This window comes from Schistocerca gregaria, unplaced genomic scaffold (genome assembly GCF_023897955.1).
Source record: "Schistocerca gregaria isolate iqSchGreg1 unplaced genomic scaffold, iqSchGreg1.2 ptg000462l, whole genome shotgun sequence".
NCBI classification, from domain to species: Eukaryota; Metazoa; Arthropoda; class Insecta; order Orthoptera; family Acrididae; genus Schistocerca; species Schistocerca gregaria.
In genome coordinates this window covers 170,501-193,764 of record NW_026061880.1, presented here as the reverse complement: position 1 = coordinate 193,764, position 23,264 = coordinate 170,501, and the positions used below count along the sequence as shown (strand labels likewise).

The 23,264-nt window shown below is 52.1% G+C and overlaps 12 non-coding genes and 1 pseudogene across 12 annotated transcripts; all 13 read left to right on the top strand.

Moving 5' to 3' along the window:
• Positions 1-2,282: 2,282 nt before the first annotated feature.
• Positions 2,283-2,401, top strand: LOC126313108 (5S ribosomal RNA). The gene has a single exon (XR_007554990.1). It is a non-coding gene; the product is annotated as a 5S ribosomal RNA (ribosomal RNA).
• A 1,270-nt stretch (positions 2,402-3,671) lies between these two features.
• Positions 3,672-3,790, top strand: LOC126313137 (5S ribosomal RNA). The gene has a single exon (XR_007555017.1). It is a non-coding gene; the product is annotated as a 5S ribosomal RNA (ribosomal RNA).
• A 2,562-nt stretch (positions 3,791-6,352) lies between these two features.
• Positions 6,353-6,471, top strand: LOC126313106 (5S ribosomal RNA). Its single transcript, XR_007554989.1, has one exon. It is a non-coding gene; the product is annotated as a 5S ribosomal RNA (ribosomal RNA).
• A 1,270-nt stretch (positions 6,472-7,741) lies between these two features.
• LOC126313105 (5S ribosomal RNA) lies at positions 7,742-7,860 on the top strand. Its single transcript, XR_007554988.1, has one exon. It is a non-coding gene; the product is annotated as a 5S ribosomal RNA (ribosomal RNA).
• Positions 7,861-9,130: 1,270 nt separating this feature from the next.
• Positions 9,131-9,249, top strand: LOC126313104 (5S ribosomal RNA). The gene has a single exon (XR_007554987.1). It is a non-coding gene; the product is annotated as a 5S ribosomal RNA (ribosomal RNA).
• Positions 9,250-10,519: 1,270 nt separating this feature from the next.
• Positions 10,520-10,638, top strand: LOC126313136 (5S ribosomal RNA). The gene has a single exon (XR_007555016.1). It is a non-coding gene; the product is annotated as a 5S ribosomal RNA (ribosomal RNA).
• A 1,270-nt stretch (positions 10,639-11,908) lies between these two features.
• On the top strand, positions 11,909-12,027 carry LOC126313102 (5S ribosomal RNA). The gene has a single exon (XR_007554985.1). It is a non-coding gene; the product is annotated as a 5S ribosomal RNA (ribosomal RNA).
• A 1,270-nt stretch (positions 12,028-13,297) lies between these two features.
• On the top strand, positions 13,298-13,416 carry LOC126313101 (5S ribosomal RNA). The gene has a single exon (XR_007554984.1). It is a non-coding gene; the product is annotated as a 5S ribosomal RNA (ribosomal RNA).
• Positions 13,417-14,686: 1,270 nt separating this feature from the next.
• On the top strand, positions 14,687-14,805 carry LOC126313100 (5S ribosomal RNA). The gene has a single exon (XR_007554983.1). It is a non-coding gene; the product is annotated as a 5S ribosomal RNA (ribosomal RNA).
• A 1,270-nt stretch (positions 14,806-16,075) lies between these two features.
• LOC126313099 (5S ribosomal RNA) lies at positions 16,076-16,194 on the top strand. Its single transcript, XR_007554982.1, has one exon. It is a non-coding gene; the product is annotated as a 5S ribosomal RNA (ribosomal RNA).
• Positions 16,195-17,464: 1,270 nt separating this feature from the next.
• On the top strand, positions 17,465-17,583 carry LOC126313098 (5S ribosomal RNA). Its single transcript, XR_007554981.1, has one exon. It is a non-coding gene; the product is annotated as a 5S ribosomal RNA (ribosomal RNA).
• A 1,270-nt stretch (positions 17,584-18,853) lies between these two features.
• On the top strand, positions 18,854-18,972 carry LOC126313097 (5S ribosomal RNA). Its single transcript, XR_007554980.1, has one exon. It is a non-coding gene; the product is annotated as a 5S ribosomal RNA (ribosomal RNA).
• Positions 18,973-20,242: 1,270 nt separating this feature from the next.
• On the top strand, positions 20,243-20,360 carry LOC126313141 (5S ribosomal RNA; annotated as a pseudogene).
• Positions 20,361-23,264: the final 2,904 nt, after the last annotated feature.

Here is a 23,264-nt window from a genome sequence, read left to right as displayed (position 1 = left end):
TTAAAAAAAAACCTGTTCCTGTCCGACCACCGAAGATAAGCAACAACGTTAGTATTCGGATCGGCGACCGCCTGGGAACTCTGGCTGTCTTCATTTCTTGCTTTCTTGTCGCTACCCCTGCCAGCCCTTTTTTCATGCTACCTTTCTCATGTGACAAAGATGCTTCCATACTGATTTTAAACTATCGTAAGATACGATATTAAGGAACTCAGTTTGAAAAGAGTGCGCCAAGGAAGACTTCCAAAGAGTCTCTGGAAATAACAAAACAGTATGAAGTGACAGAAATGTTGTGAAAAACGTCAGGGCATATTGTTTTGTAGCAGTGCACAAAGGCAAATTTGTCGCTACAAGAGAGGGATACTTTGTCCAACAGCCTGTGTCTTGTGTGCATGTTTTCGCACCTTTCCACGGCACGGCGCAGCACAGAGCTGCTCTGGTAGCTCCGAACGGCCGCACACGGCGCCTCGGACACGCCGGTTCGGCCCGCGCCCATCTCGCAGATGATTCTCGTGCTTGTGCTGTCATACGGACCGCGACCCGAGCGGCAGCGAGCGGCAGTCGAGCAAAGTCGGGACAAGTCGGGACGGAAGGGGACAGCCGAGAATGCACCGTGCGAATTACGCAAATATCTGGAAGCGCGACGCGTGTCAGGCAGGTAAGAACGCTTCCCTCGGTCCAGCACGACACTGCCACACCCCGCGCAGTCCCCAAGCCGCCCGGCCGCGCGCAAGCCCTGCGCCGGATAACGATAACAAGGTGCGTCTCCCGCGAGTGTCGGAGGCCGCACGAACCAAACGAATGACAGGCGGTGCAACGAGCAGCTGTGTTGTGCGTCCGACCCACGTGGCGGCGCGTCGCCTTCGAGGTGGAAGGACGTGCTTTGCGTCAAATGTGCCACCGAAAACAGCGATTGCGTGTGTTAGGAGGAGAGGCGAAGCCTTCTTCTGCCGTGCAGCTACAGTATAAGGACGCCAACGGCCATACCATGTTGAATACACCGGTTCTCGTCCGATCACCGAAGTTTTTAGATTGTACGTCACTACACCTGCCAGCCCTCTTTTCATACAAACTCTCAGGTGCGACAAAGATGCTTCCACAAGCATTTTAAACTACTGTATTAAACGTAAGATGCGAAATTACAGTAATGAACTCAGTTTGAACAAGAAAGCGCGGAGGAAGAGTGCTAGGAAGTCGTTGAAAATAACGAAACACTGCGAATCGACAGATGTGCTCTTGAAATGCGTCAGAGCCTACTGTTTTGTAGGAGCGCTAAATTCCAAAAACTAACTACATTAAAAAAAACCTGTTCCTGTCCGACCACCGAAGATAAGCAACAACGTTAGTATTCGGATCGGCGACCGCCTGGGAACTCTGGCTGTCTTCATTTCTTGCTTTCTTGTCGCTACCCCTGCCAGCCCTTTTTTCATGCTACCTTTCTCATGTGACAAAGATGCTTCCATACTGATTTTAAACTATCGTAAGATACGATATTAAGGAACTCAGTTTGAAAAGAGTGCGCCAAGGAAGACTTCCAAAGAGTCTCTGGAAATAACAAAACAGTATGAAGTGACAGAAATGTTGTGAAAAACGTCAGGGCATATTGTTTTGTAGCAGTGCACAAAGGCAAATTTGTAAACAAAAATTTACCTTTCGTCGCTACAAGAGAGGGATACTTTGTCCAACAGCCTGTGTCTTGTGTGCATGTTTTCGCACCTTTCCACGGCACGGCGCAGCACAGAGCTGCTCTGGTAGCTCCGAACGGCCGCACACGGCGCCTCGGACACGCCGGTTCGGCCCGCGCCCATCTCGCAGATGATTCTCGTGCTTGTGCTGTCATACGGACCGCGACCCGAGCGGCAGCGAGCGGCAGTCGAGCAAAGTCGGGACAAGTCGGGACGGAAGGGGACAGCCGAGAATGCACCGTGCGAATTACGCAAATATCTGGAAGCGCGACGCGTGTCAGGCAGGTAAGAACGCTTCCCTCGGTCCAGCACGACACTGCCACACCCCGCGCAGTCCCCAAGCCGCCCGGCCGCGCGCAAGCCCTGCGCCGGATAACGATAACAAGGTGCGTCTCCCGCGAGTGTCGGAGGCCGCACGAACCAAACGAATGACAGGCGGTGCAACGAGCAGCTGTGTTGTGCGTCCGACCCACGTGGCGGCGCGTCGCCTTCGAGGTGGAAGGACGTGCTTTGCGTCAAATGTGCCACCGAAAACAGCGATTGCGTGTGTTAGGAGGAGAGGCGAAGCCTTCTTCTGCCGTGCAGCTACAGTATAAGGACGCCAACGGCCATACCATGTTGAATACACCGGTTCTCGTCCGATCACCGAAGTTAAGCAACATCGGGCCCGGTTAGTACTTGGATGGGTGACCGCCTGGGAACACCGGGTGCTGTTGGCTCCCTCTCTCTTTTTAGATTGTACGTCACTACACCTGCCAGCCCTCTTTTCATACAAACTCTCAGGTGCGACAAAGATGCTTCCACAAGCATTTTAAACTACTGTATTAAACGTAAGATGCGAAATTACAGTAATGAACTCAGTTTGAACAAGAAAGCGCGGAGGAAGAGTGCTAGGAAGTCGTTGAAAATAACGAAACACTGCGAATCGACAGATGTGCTCTTGAAATGCGTCAGAGCCTACTGTTTTGTAGGAGCGCTAAATTCCAAAAACTAACTACATTAAAAAAAACCTGTTCCTGTCCGACCACCGAAGATAAGCAACAACGTTAGTATTCGGATCGGCGACCGCCTGGGAACTCTGGCTGTCTTCATTTCTTGCTTTCTTGTCGCTACCCCTGCCAGCCCTTTTTTCATGCTACCTTTCTCATGTGACAAAGATGCTTCCATACTGATTTTAAACTATCGTAAGATACGATATTAAGGAACTCAGTTTGAAAAGAGTGCGCCAAGGAAGACTTCCAAAGAGTCTCTGGAAATAACAAAACAGTATGAAGTGACAGAAATGTTGTGAAAAACGTCAGGGCATATTGTTTTGTAGCAGTGCACAAAGGCAAATTTGTAAACAAAAATTTACCTTTCGTCGCTACAAGAGAGGGATACTTTGTCCAACAGCCTGTGTCTTGTGTGCATGTTTTCGCACCTTTCCACGGCACGGCGCAGCACAGAGCTGCTCTGGTAGCTCCGAACGGCCGCACACGGCGCCTCGGACACGCCGGTTCGGCCCGCGCCCATCTCGCAGATGATTCTCGTGCTTGTGCTGTCATACGGACCGCGACCCGAGCGGCAGCGAGCGGCAGTCGAGCAAAGTCGGGACAAGTCGGGACGGAAGGGGACAGCCGAGAATGCACCGTGCGAATTACGCAAATATCTGGAAGCGCGACGCGTGTCAGGCAGGTAAGAACGCTTCCCTCGGTCCAGCACGACACTGCCACACCCCGCGCAGTCCCCAAGCCGCCCGGCCGCGCGCAAGCCCTGCGCCGGATAACGATAACAAGGTGCGTCTCCCGCGAGTGTCGGAGGCCGCACGAACCAAACGAATGACAGGCGGTGCAACGAGCAGCTGTGTTGTGCGTCCGACCCACGTGGCGGCGCGTCGCCTTCGAGGTGGAAGGACGTGCTTTGCGTCAAATGTGCCACCGAAAACAGCGATTGCGTGTGTTAGGAGGAGAGGCGAAGCCTTCTTCTGCCGTGCAGCTACAGTATAAGGACGCCAACGGCCATACCACGTTGAATACACCGGTTCTCGTCCGATCACCGAAGTGAAGCAACATCGGGCCCGGTTAGTACTTGGATGGGTGACCGCCTGGGAACACCGGGTGCTGTTGGCTCCCTCTCTCTTTTTAGATTGTACGTCACTACACCTGCCAGCCCTCTTTTCATACAAACTCTCAGGTGCGACAAAGATGCTTCCACAAGCATTTTAAACTACTGTATTAAACGTAAGATGCGAAATTACAGTAATGAACTCAGTTTGAACAAGAAAGCGCGGAGGAAGAGTGCTAGGAAGTCGTTGAAAATAACGAAACACTGCGAATCGACAGATGTGCTCTTGAAATGCGTCAGAGCCTACTGTTTTGTAGGAGCGCTAAATTCCAAAAACTAACTACATTAAAAAAAAACCTGTTCCTGTCCGACCACCGAAGATAAGCAACAACGTTAGTATTCGGATCGGCGACCGCCTGGGAACTCTGGCTGTCTTCATTTCTTGCTTTCTTGTCGCTACCCCTGCCAGCCCTTTTTTCATGCTACCTTTCTCATGTGACAAAGATGCTTCCATACTGATTTTAAACTATCGTAAGATACGATATTAAGGAACTCAGTTTGAAAAGAGTGCGCCAAGGAAGACTTCCAAAGAGTCTCTGGAAATAACAAAACAGTATGAAGTGACAGAAATGTTGTGAAAAACGTCAGGGCATATTGTTTTGTAGCAGTGCACAAAGGCAAATTTGTCGCTACAAGAGAGGGATACTTTGTCCAACAGCCTGTGTCTTGTGTGCATGTTTTCGCACCTTTCCACGGCACGGCGCAGCACAGAGCTGCTCTGGTAGCTCCGAACGGCCGCACACGGCGCCTCGGACACGCCGGTTCGGCCCGCGCCCATCTCGCAGATGATTCTCGTGCTTGTGCTGTCATACGGACCGCGACCCGAGCGGCAGCGAGCGGCAGTCGAGCAAAGTCGGGACAAGTCGGGACGGAAGGGGACAGCCGAGAATGCACCGTGCGAATTACGCAAATATCTGGAAGCGCGACGCGTGTCAGGCAGGTAAGAACGCTTCCCTCGGTCCAGCACGACACTGCCACACCCCGCGCAGTCCCCAAGCCGCCCGGCCGCGCGCAAGCCCTGCGCCGGATAACGATAACAAGGTGCGTCTCCCGCGAGTGTCGGAGGCCGCACGAACCAAACGAATGACAGGCGGTGCAACGAGCAGCTGTGTTGTGCGTCCGACCCACGTGGCGGCGCGTCGCCTTCGAGGTGGAAGGACGTGCTTTGCGTCAAATGTGCCACCGAAAACAGCGATTGCGTGTGTTAGGAGGAGAGGCGAAGCCTTCTTCTGCCGTGCAGCTACAGTATAAGGACGCCAACGGCCATACCATGTTGAATACACCGGTTCTCGTCCGATCACCGAAGTTTTTAGATTGTACGTCACTACACCTGCCAGCCCTCTTTTCATACAAACTCTCAGGTGCGACAAAGATGCTTCCACAAGCATTTTAAACTACTGTATTAAACGTAAGATGCGAAATTACAGTAATGAACTCAGTTTGAACAAGAAAGCGCGGAGGAAGAGTGCTAGGAAGTCGTTGAAAATAACGAAACACTGCGAATCGACAGATGTGCTCTTGAAATGCGTCAGAGCCTACTGTTTTGTAGGAGCGCTAAATTCCAAAAACTAACTACATTAAAAAAAACCTGTTCCTGTCCGACCACCGAAGATAAGCAACAACGTTAGTATTCGGATCGGCGACCGCCTGGGAACTCTGGCTGTCTTCATTTCTTGCTTTCTTGTCGCTACCCCTGCCAGCCCTTTTTTCATGCTACCTTTCTCATGTGACAAAGATGCTTCCATACTGATTTTAAACTATCGTAAGATACGATATTAAGGAACTCAGTTTGAAAAGAGTGCGCCAAGGAAGACTTCCAAAGAGTCTCTGGAAATAACAAAACAGTATGAAGTGACAGAAATGTTGTGAAAAACGTCAGGGCATATTGTTTTGTAGCAGTGCACAAAGGCAAATTTGTAAACAAAAATTTACCTTTCGTCGCTACAAGAGAGGGATACTTTGTCCAACAGCCTGTGTCTTGTGTGCATGTTTTCGCACCTTTCCACGGCACGGCGCAGCACAGAGCTGCTCTGGTAGCTCCGAACGGCCGCACACGGCGCCTCGGACACGCCGGTTCGGCCCGCGCCCATCTCGCAGATGATTCTCGTGCTTGTGCTGTCATACGGACCGCGACCCGAGCGGCAGCGAGCGGCAGTCGAGCAAAGTCGGGACAAGTCGGGACGGAAGGGGACAGCCGAGAATGCACCGTGCGAATTACGCAAATATCTGGAAGCGCGACGCGTGTCAGGCAGGTAAGAACGCTTCCCTCGGTCCAGCACGACACTGCCACACCCCGCGCAGTCCCCAAGCCGCCCGGCCGCGCGCAAGCCCTGCGCCGGATAACGATAACAAGGTGCGTCTCCCGCGAGTGTCGGAGGCCGCACGAACCAAACGAATGACAGGCGGTGCAACGAGCAGCTGTGTTGTGCGTCCGACCCACGTGGCGGCGCGTCGCCTTCGAGGTGGAAGGACGTGCTTTGCGTCAAATGTGCCACCGAAAACAGCGATTGCGTGTGTTAGGAGGAGAGGCGAAGCCTTCTTCTGCCGTGCAGCTACAGTATAAGGACGCCAACGGCCATACCATGTTGAATACACCGGTTCTCGTCCGATCACCGAAGTTAAGCAACATCGGGCCCGGTTAGTACTTGGATGGGTGACCGCCTGGGAACACCGGGTGCTGTTGGCTCCCTCTCTCTTTTTAGATTGTACGTCACTACACCTGCCAGCCCTCTTTTCATACAAACTCTCAGGTGCGACAAAGATGCTTCCACAAGCATTTTAAACTACTGTATTAAACGTAAGATGCGAAATTACAGTAATGAACTCAGTTTGAACAAGAAAGCGCGGAGGAAGAGTGCTAGGAAGTCGTTGAAAATAACGAAACACTGCGAATCGACAGATGTGCTCTTGAAATGCGTCAGAGCCTACTGTTTTGTAGGAGCGCTAAATTCCAAAAACTAACTACATTAAAAAAAACCTGTTCCTGTCCGACCACCGAAGATAAGCAACAACGTTAGTATTCGGATCGGCGACCGCCTGGGAACTCTGGCTGTCTTCATTTCTTGCTTTCTTGTCGCTACCCCTGCCAGCCCTTTTTTCATGCTACCTTTCTCATGTGACAAAGATGCTTCCATACTGATTTTAAACTATCGTAAGATACGATATTAAGGAACTCAGTTTGAAAAGAGTGCGCCAAGGAAGACTTCCAAAGAGTCTCTGGAAATAACAAAACAGTATGAAGTGACAGAAATGTTGTGAAAAACGTCAGGGCATATTGTTTTGTAGCAGTGCACAAAGGCAAATTTGTAAACAAAAATTTACCTTTCGTCGCTACAAGAGAGGGATACTTTGTCCAACAGCCTGTGTCTTGTGTGCATGTTTTCGCACCTTTCCACGGCACGGCGCAGCACAGAGCTGCTCTGGTAGCTCCGAACGGCCGCACACGGCGCCTCGGACACGCCGGTTCGGCCCGCGCCCATCTCGCAGATGATTCTCGTGCTTGTGCTGTCATACGGACCGCGACCCGAGCGGCAGCGAGCGGCAGTCGAGCAAAGTCGGGACAAGTCGGGACGGAAGGGGACAGCCGAGAATGCACCGTGCGAATTACGCAAATATCTGGAAGCGCGACGCGTGTCAGGCAGGTAAGAACGCTTCCCTCGGTCCAGCACGACACTGCCACACCCCGCGCAGTCCCCAAGCCGCCCGGCCGCGCGCAAGCCCTGCGCCGGATAACGATAACAAGGTGCGTCTCCCGCGAGTGTCGGAGGCCGCACGAACCAAACGAATGACAGGCGGTGCAACGAGCAGCTGTGTTGTGCGTCCGACCCACGTGGCGGCGCGTCGCCTTCGAGGTGGAAGGACGTGCTTTGCGTCAAATGTGCCACCGAAAACAGCGATTGCGTGTGTTAGGAGGAGAGGCGAAGCCTTCTTCTGCCGTGCAGCTACAGTATAAGGACGCCAACGGCCATACCATGTTGAATACACCGGTTCTCGTCCGATCACCGAAGTTAAGCAACATCGGGCCCGGTTAGTACTTGGATGGGTGACCGCCTGGGAACACCGGGTGCTGTTGGCTCCCTCTCTCTTTTTAGATTGTACGTCACTACACCTGCCAGCCCTCTTTTCATACAAACTCTCAGGTGCGACAAAGATGCTTCCACAAGCATTTTAAACTACTGTATTAAACGTAAGATGCGAAATTACAGTAATGAACTCAATTTGAACAAGAAAGCGCGGAGGAAGAGTGCTAGGAAGTCGTTGAAAATAACGAAACACTGCGAATCGACAGATGTGCTCTTGAAATGCGTCAGAGCCTACTGTTTTGTAGGAGCGCTAAATTCCAAAAACTAACTACATTAAAAAAAACCTGTTCCTGTCCGACCACCGAAGATAAGCAACAACGTTAGTATTCGGATCGGCGACCGCCTGGGAACTCTGGCTGTCTTCATTTCTTGCTTTCTTGTCGCTACCCCTGCCAGCCCTTTTTTCATGCTACCTTTCTCATGTGACAAAGATGCTTCCATACTGATTTTAAACTATCGTAAGATACGATATTAAGGAACTCAGTTTGAAAAGAGTGCGCCAAGGAAGACTTCCAAAGAGTCTCTGGAAATAACAAAACAGTATGACGTGACAGAAATGTTGTGAAAAACGTCAGGGCATATTGTTTTGTAGCAGTGCACAAAGGCAAATTTGTAAACAAAAATTTACCTTTCGTCGCTACAAGAGAGGGATACTTTGTCCAACAGCCTGTGTCTTGTGTGCATGTTTTCGCACCTTTCCACGGCACGGCGCAGCACAGAGCTGCTCTGGTAGCTCCGAACGGCCGCACACGGCGCCTCGGACACGCCGGTTCGGCCCGCGCCCATCTCGCAGATGATTCTCGTGCTTGTGCTGTCATACGGACCGCGACCCGAGCGGCAGCGAGCGGCAGTCGAGCAAAGTCGGGACAAGTCGGGACGGAAGGGGACAGCCGAGAATGCACCGTGCGAATTACGCAAATATCTGGAAGCGCGACGCGTGTCAGGCAGGTAAGAACGCTTCCCTCGGTCCAGCACGACACTGCCACACCCCGCGCAGTCCCCAAGCCGCCCGGCCGCGCGCAAGCCCTGCGCCGGATAACGATAACAAGGTGCGTCTCCCGCGAGTGTCGGAGGCCGCACGAACCAAACGAATGACAGGCGGTGCAACGAGCAGCTGTGTTGTGCGTCCGACCCACGTGGCGGCGCGTCGCCTTCGAGGTGGAAGGACGTGCTTTGCGTCAAATGTGCCACCGAAAACAGCGATTGCGTGTGTTAGGAGGAGAGGCGAAGCCTTCTTCTGCCGTGCAGCTACAGTATAAGGACGCCAACGGCCATACCATGTTGAATACACCGGTTCTCGTCCGATCACCGAAGTTAAGCAACATCGGGCCCGGTTAGTACTTGGATGGGTGACCGCCTGGGAACACCGGGTGCTGTTGGCTCCCTCTCTCTTTTTAGATTGTACGTCACTACACCTGCCAGCCCTCTTTTCATACAAACTCTCAGGTGCGACAAAGATGCTTCCACAAGCATTTTAAACTACTGTATTAAACGTAAGATGCGAAATTACAGTAATGAACTCAGTTTGAACAAGAAAGCGCGGAGGAAGAGTGCTAGGAAGTCGTTGAAAATAACGAAACACTGCGAATCGACAGATGTGCTCTTGAAATGCGTCAGAGCCTACTGTTTTGTAGGAGCGCTAAATTCCAAAAACTAACTACATTAAAAAAAACCTGTTCCTGTCCGACCACCGAAGATAAGCAACAACGTTAGTATTCGGATCGGCGACCGCCTGGGAACTCTGGCTGTCTTCATTTCTTGCTTTCTTGTCGCTACCCCTGCCAGCCCTTTTTTCATGCTACCTTTCTCATGTGACAAAGATGCTTCCATACTGATTTTAAACTATCGTAAGATACGATATTAAGGAACTCAGTTTGAAAAGAGTGCGCCAAGGAAGACTTCCAAAGAGTCTCTGGAAATAACAAAACAGTATGAAGTGACAGAAATGTTGTGAAAAACGTCAGGGCATATTGTTTTGTAGCAGTGCACAAAGGCAAATTTGTAAACAAAAATTTACCTTTCGTCGCTACAAGAGAGGGATACTTTGTCCAACAGCCTGTGTCTTGTGTGCATGTTTTCGCACCTTTCCACGGCACGGCGCAGCACAGAGCTGCTCTGGTAGCTCCGAACGGCCGCACACGGCGCCTCGGACACGCCGGTTCGGCCCGCGCCCATCTCGCAGATGATTCTCGTGCTTGTGCTGTCATACGGACCGCGACCCGAGCGGCAGCGAGCGGCAGTCGAGCAAAGTCGGGACAAGTCGGGACGGAAGGGGACAGCCGAGAATGCACCGTGCGAATTACGCAAATATCTGGAAGCGCGACGCGTGTCAGGCAGGTAAGAACGCTTCCCTCGGTCCAGCACGACACTGCCACACCCCGCGCAGTCCCCAAGCCGCCCGGCCGCGCGCAAGCCCTGCGCCGGATAACGATAACAAGGTGCGTCTCCCGCGAGTGTCGGAGGCCGCACGAACCAAACGAATGACAGGCGGTGCAACGAGCAGCTGTGTTGTGCGTCCGACCCACGTGGCGGCGCGTCGCCTTCGAGGTGGAAGGACGTGCTTTGCGTCAAATGTGCCACCGAAAACAGCGATTGCGTGTGTTAGGAGGAGAGGCGAAGCCTTCTTCTGCCGTGCAGCTACAGTATAAGGACGCCAACGGCCATACCACGTTGAATACACCGGTTCTCGTCCGATCACCGAAGTGAAGCAACATCGGGCCCGGTTAGTACTTGGATGGGTGACCGCCTGGGAACACCGGGTGCTGTTGGCTCCCTCTCTCTTTTTAGATTGTACGTCACTACACCTGCCAGCCCTCTTTTCATACAAACTCTCAGGTGCGACAAAGATGCTTCCACAAGCATTTTAAACTACTGTATTAAACGTAAGATGCGAAATTACAGTAATGAACTCAGTTTGAACAAGAAAGCGCGGAGGAAGAGTGCTAGGAAGTCGTTGAAAATAACGAAACACTGCGAATCGACAGATGTGCTCTTGAAATGCGTCAGAGCCTACTGTTTTGTAGGAGCGCTAAATTCCAAAAACTAACTACATTAAAAAAAACCTGTTCCTGTCCGACCACCGAAGATAAGCAACAACGTTAGTATTCGGATCGGCGACCGCCTGGGAACTCTGGCTGTCTTCATTTCTTGCTTTCTTGTCGCTACCCCTGCCAGCCCTTTTTTCATGCTACCTTTCTCATGTGACAAAGATGCTTCCATACTGATTTTAAACTATCGTAAGATACGATATTAAGGAACTCAGTTTGAAAAGAGTGCGCCAAGGAAGACTTCCAAAGAGTCTCTGGAAATAACAAAACAGTATGAAGTGACAGAAATGTTGTGAAAAACGTCAGGGCATATTGTTTTGTAGCAGTGCACAAAGGCAAATTTGTAAACAAAAATTTACCTTTCGTCGCTACAAGAGAGGGATACTTTGTCCAACAGCCTGTGTCTTGTGTGCATGTTTTCGCACCTTTCCACGGCACGGCGCAGCACAGAGCTGCTCTGGTAGCTCCGAACGGCCGCACACGGCGCCTCGGACACGCCGGTTCGGCCCGCGCCCATCTCGCAGATGATTCTCGTGCTTGTGCTGTCATACGGACCGCGACCCGAGCGGCAGCGAGCGGCAGTCGAGCAAAGTCGGGACAAGTCGGGACGGAAGGGGACAGCCGAGAATGCACCGTGCGAATTACGCAAATATCTGGAAGCGCGACGCGTGTCAGGCAGGTAAGAACGCTTCCCTCGGTCCAGCACGACACTGCCACACCCCGCGCAGTCCCCAAGCCGCCCGGCCGCGCGCAAGCCCTGCGCCGGATAACGATAACAAGGTGCGTCTCCCGCGAGTGTCGGAGGCCGCACGAACCAAACGAATGACAGGCGGTGCAACGAGCAGCTGTGTTGTGCGTCCGACCCACGTGGCGGCGCGTCGCCTTCGAGGTGGAAGGACGTGCTTTGCGTCAAATGTGCCACCGAAAACAGCGATTGCGTGTGTTAGGAGGAGAGGCGAAGCCTTCTTCTGCCGTGCAGCTACAGTATAAGGACGCCAACGGCCATACCATGTTGAATACACCGGTTCTCGTCCGATCACCGAAGTTAAGCAACATCGGGCCCGGTTAGTACTTGGATGGGTGACCGCCTGGGAACACCGGGTGCTGTTGGCTCCCTCTCTCTTTTTAGATTGTACGTCACTACACCTGCCAGCCCTCTTTTCATACAAACTCTCAGGTGCGACAAAGATGCTTCCACAAGCATTTTAAACTACTGTATTAAACGTAAGATGCGAAATTACAGTAATGAACTCAGTTTGAACAAGAAAGCGCGGAGGAAGAGTGCTAGGAAGTCGTTGAAAATAACGAAACACTGCGAATCGACAGATGTGCTCTTGAAATGCGTCAGAGCCTACTGTTTTGTAGGAGCGCTAAATTCCAAAAACTAACTACATTAAAAAAAACCTGTTCCTGTCCGACCACCGAAGATAAGCAACAACGTTAGTATTCGGATCGGCGACCGCCTGGGAACTCTGGCTGTCTTCATTTCTTGCTTTCTTGTCGCTACCCCTGCCAGCCCTTTTTTCATGCTACCTTTCTCATGTGACAAAGATGCTTCCATACTGATTTTAAACTATCGTAAGATACGATATTAAGGAACTCAGTTTGAAAAGAGTGCGCCAAGGAAGACTTCCAAAGAGTCTCTGGAAATAACAAAACAGTATGAAGTGACAGAAATGTTGTGAAAAACGTCAGGGCATATTGTTTTGTAGCAGTGCACAAAGGCAAATTTGTAAACAAAAATTTACCTTTCGTCGCTACAAGAGAGGGATACTTTGTCCAACAGCCTGTGTCTTGTGTGCATGTTTTCGCACCTTTCCACGGCACGGCGCAGCACAGAGCTGCTCTGGTAGCTCCGAACGGCCGCACACGGCGCCTCGGACACGCCGGTTCGGCCCGCGCCCATCTCGCAGATGATTCTCGTGCTTGTGCTGTCATACGGACCGCGACCCGAGCGGCAGCGAGCGGCAGTCGAGCAAAGTCGGGACAAGTCGGGACGGAAGGGGACAGCTGAGAATGCACCGTGCGAATTACGCAAATATCTGGAAGCGCGACGCGTGTCAGGCAGGTAAGAACGCTTCCCTCGGTCCAGCACGACACTGCCACACCCCGCGCAGTCCCCAAGCCGCCCGGCCGCGCGCAAGCCCTGCGCCGGATAACGATAACAAGGTGCGTCTCCCGCGAGTGTCGGAGGCCGCACGAACCAAACGAATGACAGGCGGTGCAACGAGCAGCTGTGTTGTGCGTCCGACCCACGTGGCGGCGCGTCGCCTTCGAGGTGGAAGGACGTGCTTTGCGTCAAATGTGCCACCGAAAACAGCGATTGCGTGTGTTAGGAGGAGAGGCGAAGCCTTCTTCTGCCGTGCAGCTACAGTATAAGGACGCCAACGGCCATACCATGTTGAATACACCGGTTCTCGTCCGATCACCGAAGTTAAGCAACATCGGGCCCGGTTAGTACTTGGATGGGTGACCGCCTGGGAACACCGGGTGCTGTTGGCTCCCTCTCTCTTTTTAGATTGTACGTCACTACACCTGCCAGCCCTCTTTTCATACAAACTCTCAGGTGCGACAAAGATGCTTCCACAAGCATTTTAAACTACTGTATTAAACGTAAGATGCGAAATTACAGTAATGAACTCAGTTTGAACAAGAAAGCGCGGAGGAAGAGTGCTAGGAAGTCGTTGAAAATAACGAAACACTGCGAATCGACAGATGTGCTCTTGAAATGCGTCAGAGCCTACTGTTTTGTAGGAGCGCTAAATTCCAAAAACTAACTACATTAAAAAAAACCTGTTCCTGTCCGACCACCGAAGATAAGCAACAACGTTAGTATTCGGATCGGCGACCGCCTGGGAACTCTGGCTGTCTTCATTTCTTGCTTTCTTGTCGCTACCCCTGCCAGCCCTTTTTTCATGCTACCTTTCTCATGTGACAAAGATGCTTCCATACTGATTTTAAACTATCGTAAGATACGATATTAAGGAACTCAGTTTGAAAAGAGTGCGCCAAGGAAGACTTCCAAAGAGTCTCTGGAAATAACAAAACAGTATGAAGTGACAGAAATGTTGTGAAAAACGTCAGGGCATATTGTTTTGTAGCAGTGCACAAAGGCAAATTTGTAAACAAAAATTTACCTTTCGTCGCTACAAGAGAGGGATACTTTGTCCAACAGCCTGTGTCTTGTGTGCATGTTTTCGCACCTTTCCACGGCACGGCGCAGCACAGAGCTGCTCTGGTAGCTCCGAACGGCCGCACACGGCGCCTCGGACACGCCGGTTCGGCCCGCGCCCATCTCGCAGATGATTCTCGTGCTTGTGCTGTCATACGGACCGCGACCCGAGCGGCAGCGAGCGGCAGTCGAGCAAAGTCGGGACAAGTCGGGACGGAAGGGGACAGCTGAGAATGCACCGTGCGAATTACGCAAATATCTGGAAGCGCGACGCGTGTCAGGCAGGTAAGAACGCTTCCCTCGGTCCAGCACGACACTGCCACACCCCGCGCAGTCCCCAAGCCGCCCGGCCGCGCGCAAGCCCTGCGCCGGATAACGATAACAAGGTGCGTCTCCCGCGAGTGTCGGAGGCCGCACGAACCAAACGAATGACAGGCGGTGCAACGAGCAGCTGTGTTGTGCGTCCGACCCACGTGGCGGCGCGTCGCCTTCGAGGTGGAAGGACGTGCTTTGCGTCAAATGTGCCACCGAAAACAGCGATTGCGTGTGTTAGGAGGAGAGGCGAAGCCTTCTTCTGCCGTGCAGCTACAGTATAAGGACGCCAACGGCCATACCATGTTGAATACACCGGTTCTCGTCCGATCACCGAAGTTAAGCAACATCGGGCCCGGTTAGTACTTGGATGGGTGACCGCCTGGGAACACCGGGTGCTGTTGGCTCCCTCTCTCTTTTTAGATTGTACGTCACTACACCTGCCAGCCCTCTTTTCATACAAACTCTCAGGTGCGACAAAGATGCTTCCACAAGCATTTTAAACTACTGTATTAAACGTAAGATGCGAAATTACAGTAATGAACTCAGTTTGAACAAGAAAGCGCGGAGGAAGAGTGCTAGGAAGTCGTTGAAAATAACGAAACACTGCGAATCGACAGATGTGCTCTTGAAATGCGTCAGAGCCTACTGTTTTGTAGGAGCGCTAAATTCCAAAAACTAACTACATTAAAAAAAACCTGTTCCTGTCCGACCACCGAAGATAAGCAACAACGTTAGTATTCGGATCGGCGACCGCCTGGGAACTCTGGCTGTCTTCATTTCTTGCTTTCTTGTCGCTACCCCTGCCAGCCCTTTTTTCATGCTACCTTTCTCATGTGACAAAGATGCTTCCATACTGATTTTAAACTATCGTAAGATACGATATTAAGGAACTCAGTTTGAAAAGAGTGCGCCAAGGAAGACTTCCAAAGAGTCTCTGGAAATAACAAAACAGTATGAAGTGACAGAAATGTTGTGAAAAACGTCAGGGCATATTGTTTTGTAGCAGTGCACAAAGGCAAATTTGTAAACAAAAATTTACCTTTCGTCGCTACAAGAGAGGGATACTTTGTCCAACAGCCTGTGTCTTGTGTGCATGTTTTCGCACCTTTCCACGGCACGGCGCAGCACAGAGCTGCTCTGGTAGCTCCGAACGGCCGCACACGGCGCCTCGGACACGCCGGTTCGGCCCGCGCCCATCTCGCAGATGATTCTCGTGCTTGTGCTGTCATACGGACCGCGACCCGAGCGGCAGCGAGCGGCAGTCGAGCAAAGTCGGGACAAGTCGGGACGGAAGGGGACAGCTGAGAATGCACCGTGCGAATTACGCAAATATCTGGAAGCGCGACGCGTGTCAGGCAGGTAAGAACGCTTCCCTCGGTCCAGCACGACACTGCCACACCCCGCGCAGTCCCCAAGCCGCCCGGCCGCGCGCAAGCCCTGCGCCGGATAACGATAACAAGGTGCGTCTCCCGCGAGTGTCGGAGGCCGCACGAACCAAACGAATGACAGGCGGTGCAACGAGCAGCTGTGTTGTGCGTCCGACCCACGTGGCGGCGCGTCGCCTTCGAGGTGGAAGGACGTGCTTTGCGTCAAATGTGCCACCGAAAACAGCGATTGCGTGTGTTAGGAGGAGAGGCGAAGCCTTCTTCTGCCGTGCAGCTACAGTATAAGGACGCCAACGGCCATACCATGTTGAATACACCGGTTCTCGTCCGATCACCGAAGTTAAGCAACATCGGGCCCGGTTAGTACTTGGATGGGTGACCGCCTGGGAACACCGGGTGCTGTTGGCTCCCTCTCTCTTTTTAGATTGTACGTCACTACACCTGCCAGCCCTCTTTTCATACAAACTCTCAGGTGCGACAAAGATGCTTCCACAAGCATTTTAAACTACTGTATTAAACGTAAGATGCGAAATTACAGTAATGAACTCAGTTTGAACAAGAAAGCGCGGAGGAAGAGTGCTAGGAAGTCGTTGAAAATAACGAAACACTGCGAATCGACAGATGTGCTCTTGAAATGCGTCAGAGCCTACTGTTTTGTAGGAGCGCTAAATTCCAAAAACTAACTACATTAAAAAAAACCTGTTCCTGTCCGACCACCGAAGATAAGCAACAACGTTAGTATTCGGATCGGCGACCGCCTGGGAACTCTGGCTGTCTTCATTTCTTGCTTTCTTGTCGCTACCCCTGCCAGCCCTTTTTTCATGCTACCTTTCTCATGTGACAAAGATGCTTCCATACTGATTTTAAACTATCGTAAGATACGATATTAAGGAACTCAGTTTGAAAAGAGTGCGCCAAGGAAGACTTCCAAAGAGTCTCTGGAAATAACAAAACAGTATGAAGTGACAGAAATGTTGTGAAAAACGTCAGGGCATATTGTTTTGTAGCAGTGCACAAAGGCAAATTTGTAAACAAAAATTTACCTTTCGTCGCTACAAGAGAGGGATACTTTGTCCAACAGCCTGTGTCTTGTGTGCATGTTTTCGCACCTTTCCACGGCACGGCGCAGCACAGAGCTGCTCTGGTAGCTCCGAACGGCCGCACACGGCGCCTCGGACACGCCGGTTCGGCCCGCGCCCATCTCGCAGATGATTCTCGTGCTTGTGCTGTCATACGGACCGCGACCCGAGCGGCAGCGAGCGGCAGTCGAGCAAAGTCGGGACAAGTCGGGACGGAAGGGGACAGCCGAGAATGCACCGTGCGAATTACGCAAATATCTGGAAGCGCGACGCGTGTCAGGCAGGTAAGAACGCTTCCCTCGGTCCAGCACGACACTGCCACACCCCGCGCAGTCCCCAAGCCGCCCGGCCGCGCGCAAGCCCTGCGCCGGATAACGATAACAAGGTGCGTCTCCCGCGAGTGTCGGAGGCCGCTCGAACCAAACGAATGACAGGCGGTGCAACGAGCAGCTGTGTTGTGCGTCCGACCCACGTGGCGGCGCGTCGCCTTCGAGGTGGAAGGACGTGCTTTGCGTCAAATGTGCCACCGAAAACAGCGATTGCGTGTGTTAGGAGGAGAGGCGAAGCCTTCTTCTGCCGTGCAGCTACAGTATAAGGACGCCAACGGCCATACCATGTTGAATACACCGGTTCTCGTCCGATCACCGAAGTTAAGCAACATCGGGCCCGGTTAGTACTTGGATGGGTGACCGCCTGGGAACACCGGGTGCTGTTGGCTCCCTCTCTCTTTTTAGATTGTACGTCACTACACCTGCCAGCCCTCTTTTCATACAAACTCTCAGGTGCGACAAAGATGCTTCCACAAGCATTTTAAACTACTGTATTAAACGTAAGATGCGAAATTACAGTAATGAACTCAGTTTGAACAAGAAAGCGCGGAGGAAGAGTGCTAGGAAGTCGTTGAAAATAACGAAACACTGCGAATCGACAGATGTGCTCTTGAAATGCGTCAGAGCCTACTGTTTTGTAGGAGCGCTAAATTCCAAAAACTAACTACATTAAAAAAAACCTGTTCCTGTCCGACCACCGAAGATAAGCAACAACGTTAGTATTCGGATCGGCGACCGCCTGGGAACTCTGGCTGTCTTCATTTCTTGCTTTCTTGTCGCTACCCCTGCCAGCCCTTTTTTCATGCTACCTTTCTCATGTGACAAAGATGCTTCCATACTGATTTTAAACTATCGTAAGATACGATATTAAGGAACTCAGTTTGAAAAGAGTGCGCCAAGGAAGACTTCCAAAGAGTCTCTGGAAATAACAAAACAGTATGAAGTGACAGAAATGTTGTGAAAAACGTCAGGGCATATTGTTTTGTAGCAGTGCACAAAGGCAAATTTGTAAACAAAAATTTACCTTTCGTCGCTACAAGAGAGGGATACTTTGTCCAACAGCCTGTGTCTTGTGTGCATGTTTTCGCACCTTTCCACGGCACGGCGCAGCACAGAGCTGCTCTGGTAGCTCCGAACGGCCGCACACGGCGCCTCGGACACGCCGGTTCGGCCCGCGCCCATCTCGCAGATGATTCTCGTGCTTGTGCTGTCATACGGACCGCGACCCGAGCGGCAGCGAGCGGCAGTCGAGCAAAGTCGGGACAAGTCGGGACGGAAGGGGACAGCCGAGAATGCACCGTGCGAATTACGCAAATATCTGGAAGCGCGACGCGTGTCAGGCAGGTAAGAACGCTTCCCTCGGTCCAGCACGACACTGCCACACCCCGCGCAGTCCCCAAGCCGCCCGGCCGCGCGCAAGCCCTGCGCCGGATAACGATAACAAGGTGCGTCTCCCGCGAGTGTCGGAGGCCGCTCGAACCAAACGAATGACAGGCGGTGCAACGAGCAGCTGTGTTGTGCGTCCGACCCACGTGGCGGCGCGTCGCCTTCGAGGTGGAAGGACGTGCTTTGCGTCAAATGTGCCACCGAAAACAGCGATTGCGTGTGTTAGGAGGAGAGGCGAAGCCTTCTTCTGCCGTGCAGCTACAGTATAAGGACGCCAACGGCCATACCATGTTGAATACACCGGTTCTCGTCCGATCACCGAAGTTAAGCAACATCGGGCCCGGTTAGTACTTGGATGGGTGACCGCCTGGGAACACCGGGTGCTGTTGGCTCCCTCTCTCTTTTTAGATTGTACGTCACTACACCTGCCAGCCCTCTTTTCATACAAACTCTCAGGTGCGACAAAGATGCTTCCACAAGCATTTTAAACTACTGTATTAAACGTAAGATGCGAAATTACAGTAATGAACTCAGTTTGAACAAGAAAGCGCGGAGGAAGAGTGCTAGGAAGTCGTTGAAAATAACGAAACACTGCGAATCGACAGATGTGCTCTTGAAATGCGTCAGAGCCTACTGTTTTGTAGGAGCGCTAAATTCCAAAAACTAACTACATTAAAAAAAACCTGTTCCTGTCCGACCACCGAAGATAAGCAACAACGTTAGTATTCGGATCGGCGACCGCCTGGGAACTCTGGCTGTCTTCATTTCTTGCTTTCTTGTCGCTACCCCTGCCAGCCCTTTTTTCATGCTACCTTTCTCATGTGACAAAGATGCTTCCATACTGATTTTAAACTATCGTAAGATACGATATTAAGGAACTCAGTTTGAAAAGAGTGCGCCAAGGAAGACTTCCAAAGAGTCTCTGGAAATAACAAAACAGTATGAAGTGACAGAAATGTTGTGAAAAACGTCAGGGCATATTGTTTTGTAGCAGTGCACAAAGGCAAATTTGTAAACAAAAATTTACCTTTCGTCGCTACAAGAGAGGGATACTTTGTCCAACAGCCTGTGTCTTGTGTGCATGTTTTCGCACCTTTCCACGGCACGGCGCAGCACAGAGCTGCTCTGGTAGCTCCGAACGGCCGCACACGGCGCCTCGGACACGCCGGTTCGGCCCGCGCCCATCTCGCAGATGATTCTCGTGCTTGTGCTGTCATACGGACCGCGACCCGAGCGGCAGCGAGCGGCAGTCGAGCAAAGTCGGGACAAGTCGGGACGGAAGGGGACAGCCGAGAATGCACCGTGCGAATTACGCAAATATCTGGAAGCGCGACGCGTGTCAGGCAGGTAAGAACGCTTCCCTCGGTCCAGCACGACACTGCCACACCCCGCGCAGTCCCCAAGCCGCCCGGCCGCGCGCAAGCCCTGCGCCGGATAACGATAACAAGGTGCGTCTCCCGCGAGTGTCGGAGGCCGCACGAACCAAACGAATGACAGGCGGTGCAACGAGCAGCTGTGTTGTGCGTCCGACCCACGTGGCGGCGCGTCGCCTTCGAGGTGGAAGGACGTGCTTTGCGTCAAATGTGCCACCGAAAACAGCGATTGCGTGTGTTAGGAGGAGAGGCGAAGCCTTCTTCTGCCGTGCAGCTACAGTATAAGGACGCCAACGGCCATACCATGTTGAATACACCGGTTCTCGTCCGATCACCGAAGTTAAGCAACATCGGGCCCGGTTAGTACTTGGCTGTCTGCCCGCCTGGCAACACCTCGGTGCCGAGCGAGCAGTACTTCCTTGTGCGACTTGGCCGGCGGCGCCTCGCGTGTCGTCTGCTTCCTTTGCCACGTGGTTAAACTTCTACTGACTGTAAGTAATGGATTTGGTTTATGATGACAGTGAAGAGAGACAGAACAACGTTCAGTGCGAGTTTGATCGTTCTGTAGAAAAACCCTCGGCTTTTGAAATTCATCGTTGGTTAATTGAGGATTTGTTGTTGTCTACTACTGACGTACTCGGTATTCAGTTCGATACGTTCTTAAATTCTGTGTTTTTGAAACTCAAATCTTCCGATCTGTGTGATGCTGTTGTTTCTGTTAATGACGGTATTCGCAAATTTCGCCACCTTAACGGAAATATTAGTAATGTAACTGTGTCTCACGCTGGTTTTGGTGTTCGACAAATACGGATCTTTAACCTTCCGTTTGAAATTCGCAACGACACTATTTCTCGTCACTTGCGGCCATATGGCACTGTGTTATCTGTTGTGAAGGAGAAATGGTCGTCTGCATACATTTTTCAAGTCGAGAACGGTGTGCGGAGCGTGAAAATGGTTGTCAGGCAACACATTCCGTCCTTTATTTTGGTTAACGGCCACCGTGCGTTTGTGACTTATAGTGGACAGCCTCAAACTTGTTCATTTTGCAATGGTGTCGGTCATTACCGGCAAGACTGCCCGAAACGCAAACGGCCCGCTCAGTTACCGATTGACGACAGTTTGCGCGGGGCCAGCTTTGCCTCTGTCGCCGCCACGGTCTTAGGTACAGCCCCCCCCGCACCTTCGCGCCGCGTGGCCGATGCTAACCTCGCTGCCTCCGCGGTTGCCATGGATGTGTCCCCTCCCAGCAGTGACCTTGTTTCTGAGTCTGATGATTCTGCACAGGCTACGGCTACTGTCCAGGCTGCCGAAATTCTGTCTCTGCCCGATGTTTCACTTGCAACTGTGTCCGAACCCGCGCCTACGTCGGCGACTGATTTAGTGTCGACAGCTGTTTCGCAGACTGTGTCGGTACCGGAATTCTCTGGTACGGTGACTGACTTCGTTGACGTGGCCGCCAGTGCTCCCGTTCCCACTGCTGCCGTGGACTCGCAGGATTTTTTTGCGACTCCGAAACCGCGGCGTGATGAATTTCCGTCTCGAAGTTCTAGCAGGCAACGTGCACGCAGTGTCGGTCGGTCGCCTTCCTCAGGCAGGGGGTTTACACGACCGGACCGCAGCCCGTCTCCGGCTGACCGTTCCCCCGCCGCTTCCCGGCAGTCGCGGGTTGGTCGGCAGGACTCACAACAGCGTGTCGCGCGTCGGGACCTAGACCCCGAGCGGCGGCAGTCTCAGGCTTCCGGCTCCGGCCGTCAGACACAGCAATCACAACATCAACAACAACAACGGCGTGCCGCTTCTCGCCAGCGTCTGCCTGACGATCCTAACGTTGCCGATCAGAAGCGTGATGTCGCTGTTCGACATTTACGAACCGTTTTAAGTCAGCAGCCCGTTGGTTCCGATTCAGTTGTGACGGCCGACACGGCTTTGGCTGTGGCGACGCCGCAATTGCCGACGAAACGGAAGGCCGAAGACACCCACCAGCGTCGTGTCTGTCCTTCTGCCCCCGAGCGAGTGCCGACTTCTTCCGACGTGGAGATGCCCGCCGTTGATCCTTTATCGGTAGCTTCCGGTGGCGCAGATTCTGGGACCGCGTCCACCCCCACTCCCGTCCACCCCACTGCGTGGGCGGAGGACGTGGAAGGTGGTGAGACGACTTACTGATTCCTTTGTTGTCCCCTAATCCGGTTGACGGGAATTAAAACCCGTCTTTTTAGCATACCTTTTATCCTTCTGGTGGCTGGAATTCCGTCCATGTCTGCTGTCTGTTTTTAAATGAGGAGTTTTTTGTGCTTGTGTCTTTTAATTGTGTATGGAGCCTGAGCGTTGCTCGTGGAATATTTTAACTATCAATGTTAACAAGCTGAGTAATCCACACAAGTTGTCGGCCTTACTCGCTTTTTTACATGATTCCCATTGTCATGTGGCATTCTTACAGGAAGTTACGCGTCAGGCTCTGTTGTTTTTACTTGACACTTCTGATTTTACTGTCGTTGATAATGTAATGTCGGACGAACAGACTGGTACTGCCATCTTAATTCGTCCGGAATTTGATGTTGGCAATCTTGAAATATTGCCAAATGGCCGCGCTGTTGCATGTACCATTAACGGTGTTGCTTTTGTTAATGTGTACGCTCATGCCGGTGACAAACCAGCGCGCAATAAGTTTTATGGTCAGGATCTTTGTCAACTTCTCCATCACAATCGTACTGACTTAGTGATTGGTGGTGACTTTAATGCAGTAATTGATGGTCGAGATCAGGCGCCGCGTCCTAACTGGTGCCAGGAATTGCGTACGTTGGTTGACAGCTTTCGGCTCCGGGACACGTGGCGTGTCCTTAATCCGGACAAGACGCATTTCACGCACTTTTACGCCACCGGTCACAGTAGACTCGACAGGATCTATGTGTCTTCGCCGCTCGCCGCCCACGTCCGGAAGGCGGACGTGTTGCCGGTCATTTTTTCAGACCATTGCGGCTACTTGTGTCAGCTCCTCCTACCGCGTGCGCGCCCTACTCGGCGCAACAATACTTGGAAATTTAACTGTAGTCTTTTGGACGATGCCAGTCTCACGTCTCAGTTTACTGCGTTGTGGCGCAAGCTCTTGCGTGATAAAGGCGATGACGGCAATACTCTCGTTTGGTGGGTGGGGGTAGCCAAGCCGGCTATTAGGCGTTTTTTAATCGATTTTAGTCTCGATGCGGCGCATTGGCGTCGGTCGACGACACGTTTTTACCAGGACTGTTTAAAGGATCTGGCTCAGCGGGTCACGGCGTCTCCTGACTTGCTTCCTGTTTTTAATCAATTTAAGG